This window comes from Macaca thibetana, chromosome 7, assembly GCF_024542745.1.
Source record: "Macaca thibetana thibetana isolate TM-01 chromosome 7, ASM2454274v1, whole genome shotgun sequence".
In the NCBI taxonomy this organism is placed as follows: Eukaryota; Metazoa; Chordata; class Mammalia; order Primates; family Cercopithecidae; genus Macaca; species Macaca thibetana.
Genome location: NC_065584.1, coordinates 69,053,539 through 69,063,088, shown reverse-complemented (window position 1 = coordinate 69,063,088; position 9,550 = coordinate 69,053,539). Strand labels below are relative to the sequence as shown.

At 41.6% G+C, this 9,550-nt stretch overlaps 1 pseudogene; it reads left to right on the top strand.

Moving 5' to 3' along the window:
* The first annotated feature begins 2,494 nt into the window (after positions 1–2,494).
* On the top strand, positions 2,495–3,959 carry LOC126959612 (keratin, type II cytoskeletal 8-like; annotated as a pseudogene).
* Positions 3,960–9,550: the final 5,591 nt, after the last annotated feature.

Sequence of the window (9,550 nt, the reverse complement as noted above, 5' to 3'; positions counted from 1 at the left end):
CCTAGAGGATCTAATTCTTGTATCTGCCCATTCCTGTCTCCTCAACTTCTTCTTACATAGGTTTGAGCCTCCAGGTCTTCAAACATATTCAGGTGTTACTGGCTGAAAAGCTGTGTTTCACTGATGTTACCACATCTCTCTCCAGCCACCATCCTCAATGTAGCCTTCCTTTCACAAAGTTCTTTAAAGGATATTCTAAATACAGTGTTTTCATGCTCTCACACACACACACCTTAAAATTCCTGTCATAACCAGCCCCTCCCACCCCATATTCATAAATAAAAATAAAATAAAATAAAATAAAATAAAAGCAGGCTTCCCAAACAACTTTTATTCTGAAATCTGTCAAGGCTGACCGATGACCTCACCAAATCCAGTAGTGTTTTCTTAACCCTTAGTTTTCAAGGCCTGTCTGTTCTAGTAGACATTATTGACTACCATCTTCTCAAAATGCTTTCTCCTCTTGGATTCCAGGACACCACATTTCTCTGATTTTCCTCTTCCTTTTACAACTCCAGGACATATATCATATATTCTCTGTCTGAGTACTATATACTTCTATTATGTGAGTGACTATAGTATTGACCACAATTATGTATATTTTTTTTCTTTAAGGAAGAGAAGAGATACAAGGACAATGGAATGATGAGGGAGAGGGACAACAACGTACTTATTGGCCAATTACACCTTTGCGTGATGTCTGCAAAGCACACCCCATTCTGAGTAGCTAGATATGTGGTTTAAAGGAGAACTTGGAGACTCACAGGACATAGGAGACATCTGGCCTTCTGAGAACAATTGGGTGCATTCTAAATAGCTCCTGAGCCCCCAGTAGGCCTACTAACAGATATGACCTTGGGTAGACTACACTGATTCATAGCCTTTTCTAATAACTTATTTGTTTTTAACATTATCATTTACTGTGTCTAAGATTTCTATTCAACAAACTTTTACGGAAAAAAGTTTTAAACTGTGAAACCATAAGGATATGCTCTGACCATTTCTGAAATTATCAGGTGTCACTCTGACCAAAATTACATGCCCTGAGTATATTCTTAATATTAAAATTATAAGTGTTTTGTCCTTTATTTAGATATTCAAGTAAGCAGAGGAAGCCACGTTCTCTAAAGGCAATTAGAGGAAGCTTGTTGAAATGATCATTTTGGTTGTTTTCATTCTGTTATGAAATGCCATTCTGTTATAAAATGTCATTCTGTTCATTTCATTCTCTAACAAACTTCATCCTGTTAGATATCTCAGAACTCAAACTACGAAGAACTTTAGAGCAAATGAGTAAGTTGATTGTGAAAACATGATGCTCTGCATAGCACACTGATGGCCTCTGTTCAGAATTGTTTTGTTTCCGTTTTGTTTTTTAATAATGAAGGTCAATTAAGCCATAAAATGATAATCCAAAAGAATCCCCTATGGAAGATTCAAGGCAGGCCCAGAAGAGGTGATACTAAAATTGAAAGGGAAGAGCAGCTCTACTGGCCATCTAGAGTAAGTAGGAGACACAGGCAGTAAATATCCTAAATCCATCTATTAGCCTGCATCCTTCCACCTTTCTGGTCTTCTCTTAAGATGATTAATTGATACCAATAACTTCTTAGGGTGTTTTTTCCCTTTTTATGTACATATGAATGTATGTATGTATTTATTTTAGAGATGGGTCTTCCTATGTTGCCCAGGCTGGAGGGCAGTGGCTATTCACAGATGCAGTCATAACACACTATAGTCTCCAACTCCTGGGCTCAAATGATCCTCCTGCCTCAGCCTCCCAAGTAGCTATGACTATGGTGCATACCACTGTGCTCAGTTAACATCCTGTATTTTGATATACGAGCTTATTTTTTCCACACTAATAATCTGTATTGTCCTTTGACTTAGAAATTCTGCAGTCTCATTTGGAGAATGGGATATGAGCAGATAATAAAAGTTGGAATTCTTCCTCTTCCACAAATGTATTATGTAATTATAATAATTTCTATCATTTCTGAATGCTTACTCCATATCAGATACCGTGTGAAGCACTTTGTAGACATTATCTCGTGTGATCACAACTATTCTGCGTGGTAGTATTGCCCTTAATTGATTGACAAGAACCTGTGACTCAAAGAAGTAAAAAAAAAAAATCTTGCTTATTTCCTAGTAGGCAGATTCAAATCAATCAATACAAACTCACCTAGGAAGTAGCTGAGCTAAGATTCCCAATCTGAATTTTTTTTACCCTGAAGGAACACGCTTTTCCCAACTAAATTAATATTGCTGTTCACCATATTTCTGATGTATAATCACTGGACATTGGAGTAGACACATATTTTTAGCACCCTAATCCAGATAAGGAACTTTAAATGCTCACCAGCCCAGGCTGTGTATCCCAGCATGTTAGGAACCAGGAGGGAAGTTAAGAATACTAAAAGAAATAACTAGACCAAGAAGCAGCTTATCCGCCCCTTCTGGAATCTCTGCCTGGTTCAGCCCACCTGCCTCCACTCCTGCCTCCACCATGTCCATCAGGGTGACCCAGAAGTCCTACAAGGTGTCACCTCTCTGCCAGGGGCCTTCAGCAGCCACTCCTACAAGAGTGGGCCCAGTGCCCTCATCAGCTCCTCGAGCTTCTCCCAAGTGGGCAGCAGCAGCTTCCAGTGTGGCCTGGGTGGAAGTTATGGTGGGGCCAGCAGCATGGGAGACATCACCACTGTCACAGTCAACCAGAGCCTGCTGAGCCCCCTTAACCTGAAGGTGGACCCCAACATCCAGGCAGTGCGCACATAGGAGAAGGAGCAGATCAAGACCCTCAGCAACAAGTTTGCCTCCTTCATCGACAAGGTACAGTTCCTGGAGCAGCAGAACAAGATGCTGGAGACCAAGTGGAGCCTCCTGCAGCAGCAGAAGATGGCTTGGAGCAACATGGACAACATGTTCCAGAGCTACATCAACAACCTTAGGCGGCAGCTGGAGACTCTGGATCAGGAGAAGCTGAAGCTGGAGGCAGAGCCTGGCATCATGCAGGGGCTGGTGGAGGACTTCAAGAACAAGTACAAGGATGAGAACAATAAGCATATAGAGATGGAGAATGAATTTGTCCTTATCAAGAAGGATGTGGATGAAGCTTATGTGAACAAGTTAGAGCTGGAGTCTCCCCTGGAAGGGCTGACTGATGAGATCAACTTCCTCAGGCAGCTGTATGAAGAGGAGATCCGGAAGCTGCTGTCCCAGATCTGGGACACGTCTGTGGTCCTGTCCATGGACAACAGCCGCTTCCTGGACATGGACAGCATCATCGCTGAGGTCAAGGTGCAGTACGAGGAGGTCACCAAGTGAAGCAGGGCTGAGGCTGAGAGCATGTACCAGATCAAGTATGAGGAGCTGCAGACGCTGGCTGGGAAGCACGGGGATGACCTGCAGTGCACAAAGACTGAGATCTCCGAGATGAACCAGAACATCAGCCAGCTCTAGGCTGAGATTGAGAGCCTCAAAGGCCAGAGGGCTTCCCTGGAGGCCGCCATCACAGTTGCTGAACAGCCGGGGAGCTGGCCATTAAAGATGCCAACACCAAGGTGTCCGAGCTAGAGGGTACCCTGCAGCAAGCCAAGCAGGACTTGGAGCGGCAGCTGTGCGAGTACCAGAAGCTGATGAACATCAAGCTGGCCCTGGACATCGAGATTGCCACCTACAGAAACCTGCTGCAGGGCGAGGAGAACCAGCTGGAGTCTGGGATGCAGAACATGAGTATCCACAGGAAGACCACCAGCAGCTATGCAGGTGGGCTGAGCTCGGCCTAGGGGGACCTCACAACTCCCAGCCTCAGCTATGGCCTGGGCTCCAGTTTTGGCTCTGTTGCAGGCTCCAGCTCCTTCAGCCAAACCAGTTCCACCAGGGTCATGGTTGTGAAGAAGATCGAGACCCGCGATGGGAAGCTGGTGTCGGAATCCTCTGATATCCTGCCCAAGTGAACAGCTGCAGCAGCCCCTCCAGCCTACCCCTCCTGCGGCTGCCCCAGAGCCTTGGAGGGAGGCCGCTGTGCAGGGGAGCACAGGGAACAGGAGACCCACCTGAGGCTCAGCCCTAGCCCTCAGCCCACTGGCAGGGGAGTTTACTGCCTGGGGAACCCCCTTGCCCATGCCTCCAGCTACAAAACAATTCAATTGCTCTGTGTGTGTGTGTGTGTGTGTGTGTGTGTGTGTGTGTGTGTTTTCAAAATAAAACCTCAGCTAGCTCTGCCCAAAAAATAAATAAATAAATAACTGAGGACAAACAGCCTTACTTCTCCCCTTCTATGGATAATGGCCCCCACTGTTTATCATAAGATGTGACTTGCCTTAGTAATCAGAGAAAACTCAATTGGGAAAGAATGGGAAGCAGTACTGTATTTTGGAGAGACACTTTATCCATATAATTTTCTGTGAAAGCCCATTCCTATAAGCAGGACTTGGAATGTGTTGCTTGCTCTCATAATCATCAAAACCATGAAATAAATACATCTTTTATAAACCTACAGGCCAGATTGGCCTCCATCTTCAATTCTAGGCACTCCTGCTAATGCCAGTAAAAAGAAGAAAATTAATTCATGCCTTAATTAGACCAAAATTATTATTATTTCTCAGTGGATCTCTTAAAGTAAATCTCAAATTGATTTGTGTGTGTGTGTGTGTGTGTGTGTGTGTGTGTGTGTATTTTAAAAGCATAATGAGGTCATATTTTCTCAAATGTGCACATTTTGGCACAAGCAAGTCTACCAGAAGTCTTCTGAGAACATAGCTTAGTAGATTATACAATTATTAAAGATTGACCTCCTCTGTTGTGTTTAATGAACCAGAAATTGCATTTTTAACCTTGGCTGATGTGCTGTCTGATGTCAATCGTCTTTTTTTAATCTATCTGAAATAGACAACAAATTAAATTGGTCCAAAAACTAATTTATTAGGCCAGAAGAGGGGCAAAAACAGCCAGTGGTAATGGAGAAAGACTTCAAGGAAGATTCGTTCTGAAGTCATGTTAAGAAGATGGCAATGGCAATGGCAATGAGAATGACTGATTTACATACACAGTCATGAGAACTATTGGCGGAGGGGAAATCCTGTAGCAGGGCCTTGAAGCCCTTGTAACTTGCATGTAATACAAACATGTACTGAAAGCCCGGTGAAGACCGCTACACACCAGACACAATCCCAACAGTGTGAAACGTATATTCTCAAGCCAAATTATACCTAAAACAAGTCTATCACTAAGCTTACAACACTTTTTACCATTGTCTATCATTGCATTTTATAACTTTCAATGTAAACATTTTGTATATATCTCCATTACCAATCAATTGACCATTTCCATTTCAAACAGAATCTATTTGCTGCACAGTATTTCATGTGTTAGGAAAAGTAAACATCTTCATTAACTTTATAAAACAAGCATCTCCATAATGCCTCCTTTGTTTTGTTCATACCATTTTTTCTTCCTATTCCTTTTTAAGGACATTATTCAGTTTGCAAAAGATTTCTAGTGAATAAACTTGTGACCTCTGCTTCCCCCCCCCCCAAGCTTCTTAATACATTGCAGGTGAGATATATCTGTGAGTTGAAGCTACTTGTATGAAATGTTGGAATAATGAGTGAGTGCAATCAATTCTGCAAAACAGCTGGTCAGTTCTGATAGGCGAAATATAATCAATTTAACAAATTGGACACACATTCCACTTTAGACACTGGTGCAAGGTGTCCCATTGACTCAAGAACAAACAGAAGCCAGCCTCTGTCCTCAAGGAGCTTGGAGTCCTGGGGTAGGAACAAAATGTGTGTAAATGACTGTAAGTCCTTTGGTGTTAAGCTAAGAAGGTAAACTCGAAAGTTGATAAAATATGTTTGCTCAAATAAAGTTATCATGTTTACTGGTTCATTTGGTTTATTTTAAAGGAAAGTAACAAGTTTATTTTTCAATACATAGAGAAGCATAAGAAAAAGAGGTGGGAGAGGCATTTCATAACTTGTCAATTTACGATTTTTTAAGTCTTATTTTTTACACACACACACACCACACACAGGTGATGGGGCTGCCTTCCCTCCACTATCCCTGGCAGTAAGGCATCCCAGTGTGAACAGCCAGGGACCACACAAGGAAGGGGTCAGAGCAGGGCAGCACCCCAGCAAGGTCAGGAAATTACTTATTGGAGAATTGAGTAAATAAGTAAAGATATCAAGAATAATGATAACTAGGCTTTTCACTGTCAGAGAACATGAGGTACAAATTTGAGAAGAGGGAAGGAGAAACAACCCCTGCAGCATTAGATTGGAATTAAAGTTTGTCTGGACGAACTCATGGTTTTCAGTGTATACCTAGATAGATACAGAGATATAGAGAGATGAAAATGTGTATATACACATGTGTATGACACATTATGTGTGGAGATATGTATATATTATGTAGGTGTGTATGCATGTATGTATATACTTGCATAGATTTCCTTTCTCTGACCACTGAGAGGGCCTAGGGGCAGCAACATCTCAATAGCAATAAAGCACACCAAGCACACAGATCTTGACTTTTGAATGCCACTTCTCCATTTAAAAAAACAAAAACAGGACATCTTAGATAAATGGCTGATTCCAGGGTGGTTAGCGGCAAGGAAAGAAGACGTGCTTGTGCACATCTTGGTATATCAGGTTTAGGAAGCTGTCACTGGTCAAATCAGGGACAACTTTGAACATCAAAATAAATAATCGTTGTAATGGATCATAACTCATCAATGTAAGTCTCTAAGTACACACTTATATCAATACATATGTACATATACACATACATACATCTTTACATACTACTGAATGGCAACTAATAATGGCATTTGGCAAACTGTTATGCTAACAATTAACTCAGGCAAGAAACATCAATGGAGGCTAAAACTGGTAGATAAAATTGAGATGAGTAGATTTTACACAGTCTCCAAGTGACTCTCCACAAAATACCTATTGTTACAAAGGGAAAGATAGATAGGTTTGCAGCAGAAAAAAAAAATGTCAGACATCATGTTAACTAATGAATCAGTGTTAACTTCTCCAGCAATGAGACAAGTAGGCAAACAGCTGCCAAGAGAGGATGAAGTAAGAACACAGCATCACTTCTGTGACATTCTGGCCAAAAATTTTGGGTGTTATCATAAGGAAACATCAAACAGACCCAAATTGGCCTTTAATCTTCATAACTCTTCAAGGTCATGGAAAGTAAAAAAACTAAAGAATTGCTTCAGGTTTGAAGTTTGAGCCACATTACAGCTGGGTGTAAGGTCCTGTCCTAGATCATATCCCATTGTTATAAAGGAGGCTAAAATGGAGTCTCTGGGGGAAGGATATATTTGAGTCATTTATACTATTTAACTTTTCTGTACATTTGAAAATGTTTCAAAATTAAAATTATAAAAAGAGGTAATGAGTAAAAGCAATTACTGTAAGGGTAATGGAAGTAAAGTGAGGTGGGGTTCAGAAGCTAGAGAATCCCATTTCCATAGTAACAGAGCCCAGGTCTGCCTTCAGTATTACTGTATCTTGAGAGCCCAACCCAGTCCTTCACATAATTGGCATATGTTGAATGAATTCTTTGGTTAATTGAGCACAGAGAAGGGGAGGTGTCAGCCAAGAAAGTTTCATGAAAGAGACAGAGGTGAAGAGGGGGCAGTGTAAGCACGGGAAAATGAATAAAGGTCACAGAAGTGAGAAAGCAGATAGTACATGAAGCAGCAGGTGGTTGGAGTAGAGCAAATGTTTTAGAACACAAGAGGGGTGATGGTTAGGAAAAGTAGTTCATACAACATAAGAAATAACCTACAATATCAGGGTGAGGTAAGGAAGGAATACTCATTTTGGAAGGCATTTGAAAAAGCTTGTTAGTCCTTTCTAAGCAAAGTCCATTTAATCTTTTTTTTTTCTATCTTTGTTCTAATAGAGGTACCAATGCCCAATAGTGTATCCAAGGAGGAAAGAATACAAACAAAGATTAGGGTTAGTCTGCAGTTACATGACAAAATCCCCCAGGGAATTCTACAGGCTTATGTTCCATAGAACCCTATGTTAGTGTTTTGTGATGAAATAATTTTGAATTGGGCTAAATTAACCATATTTTTCTCCTAAATGACTCCTTACTGGGATATTCCAAAAGGAAGAGAATATGCAATTTGACCCAAGTTAACCTCAGTACCATTCCCCACTCCACCTCCATCCACCAGGAGTCTCTAGAGGAACTGCAAAAGCACACTCCAGAAAATGTTTGTGTGGATGAGTAGAGGGGAAAAGGCGTATGCCAGGTATTTGTGAACAGCCAGCTAAACCCTGCAAGGCATGTAAGGATTTTAAGTGAAATCAGAGATGAAGTATAAAGTGATTGAACTCAAATGGTGGCAGAGGAGCAAGGCCCTGCACACTATAACTTGCCTACTTCTTTCTTTCTAGCTCTGTCAGTTTCTATGTAAACAGCCACACACAAAGATTGTAAGGATAAAGTCAAGCCCTCCCAAGAGGTCACATGAGCTGACCTCTTTGTGGCACTCTGCTAGCTGTGGCTGGGTTACCATGGATATCAGAAGAGTTAGAGGAAGCTTGCAAGAAAGCATTGATTCATGAACGGGTAAGGGTAGTGCCTATGGCAGTTGGGGTGTAAAATAAGGCAAAAACAAAAATGAAATGAGTGGGGAGAGATTGAGAGGCCAGTTTGATGGAGTCTCAAAGTGCTGCAGGCCTATACTCATTCTCTCATTCTACCAATGCCGACAAGAACACCTTCTTCAGTGAATGTTCCTATTCAGGGTCTGGTGACTCTCACTGATAGAGATACATTCAGCCCAGAACGGGAAATGACCGATGATGTATGTGGAATTGTAATTCAGCAGCACGTAAAGTATGCACAGTGCCTCTTCAGTGACCATTTTGGACAATTACCAAGTTGAAAGATACATAAGTGCCATGTAAACTTTTCAAACATTCAAGGAGCAAATAGCTCTTCCCTGCATAACTGTGGTTCTTCCTATGAGAAGGAGGAGGCAGCAAGAACTGGTAACAGCAAAAAGCAAGAGATAAATGGAGAAAAAGTGAGGAAGGTCTTTAAGGTTTCTCCTCCAGGTACCACGGAGCAGAAAAGAGGGAAGATGTGAAATGGAGAAGGGAGGAAGCCTGCATATGCATGCAATTAATTTTTTGAAGAGATATAAGATGCCCCTCTGTGATTCTCAAACTTCAGTTTGCTCTGGAGTTCCCTGGGCAGTTTGATAAGAAAGCAGATTGCAGGGTTTCACATTCCATAAGGTTAGGGCTCACTAGGTTGGGGTGTACACTCAGAAGTCTGAAAGATAAAAAGATCTTCAAATGATAATGATGCCAGCGTCCTTCGACCACGGTGTTATAAATCCTGGGCTATGACGATCTAGTAAAAGTTATTTGGGCTGAGGGTTTCCTGAGACTATAATGAGTCCATGACTGATTGAGCCAAAGCTGATAAGCAGGCTAACAGAAGGCTCCTACTACAGGTGACCAGAAAGGGATAAAATATAATCTCTTTGTCATCTATGTAT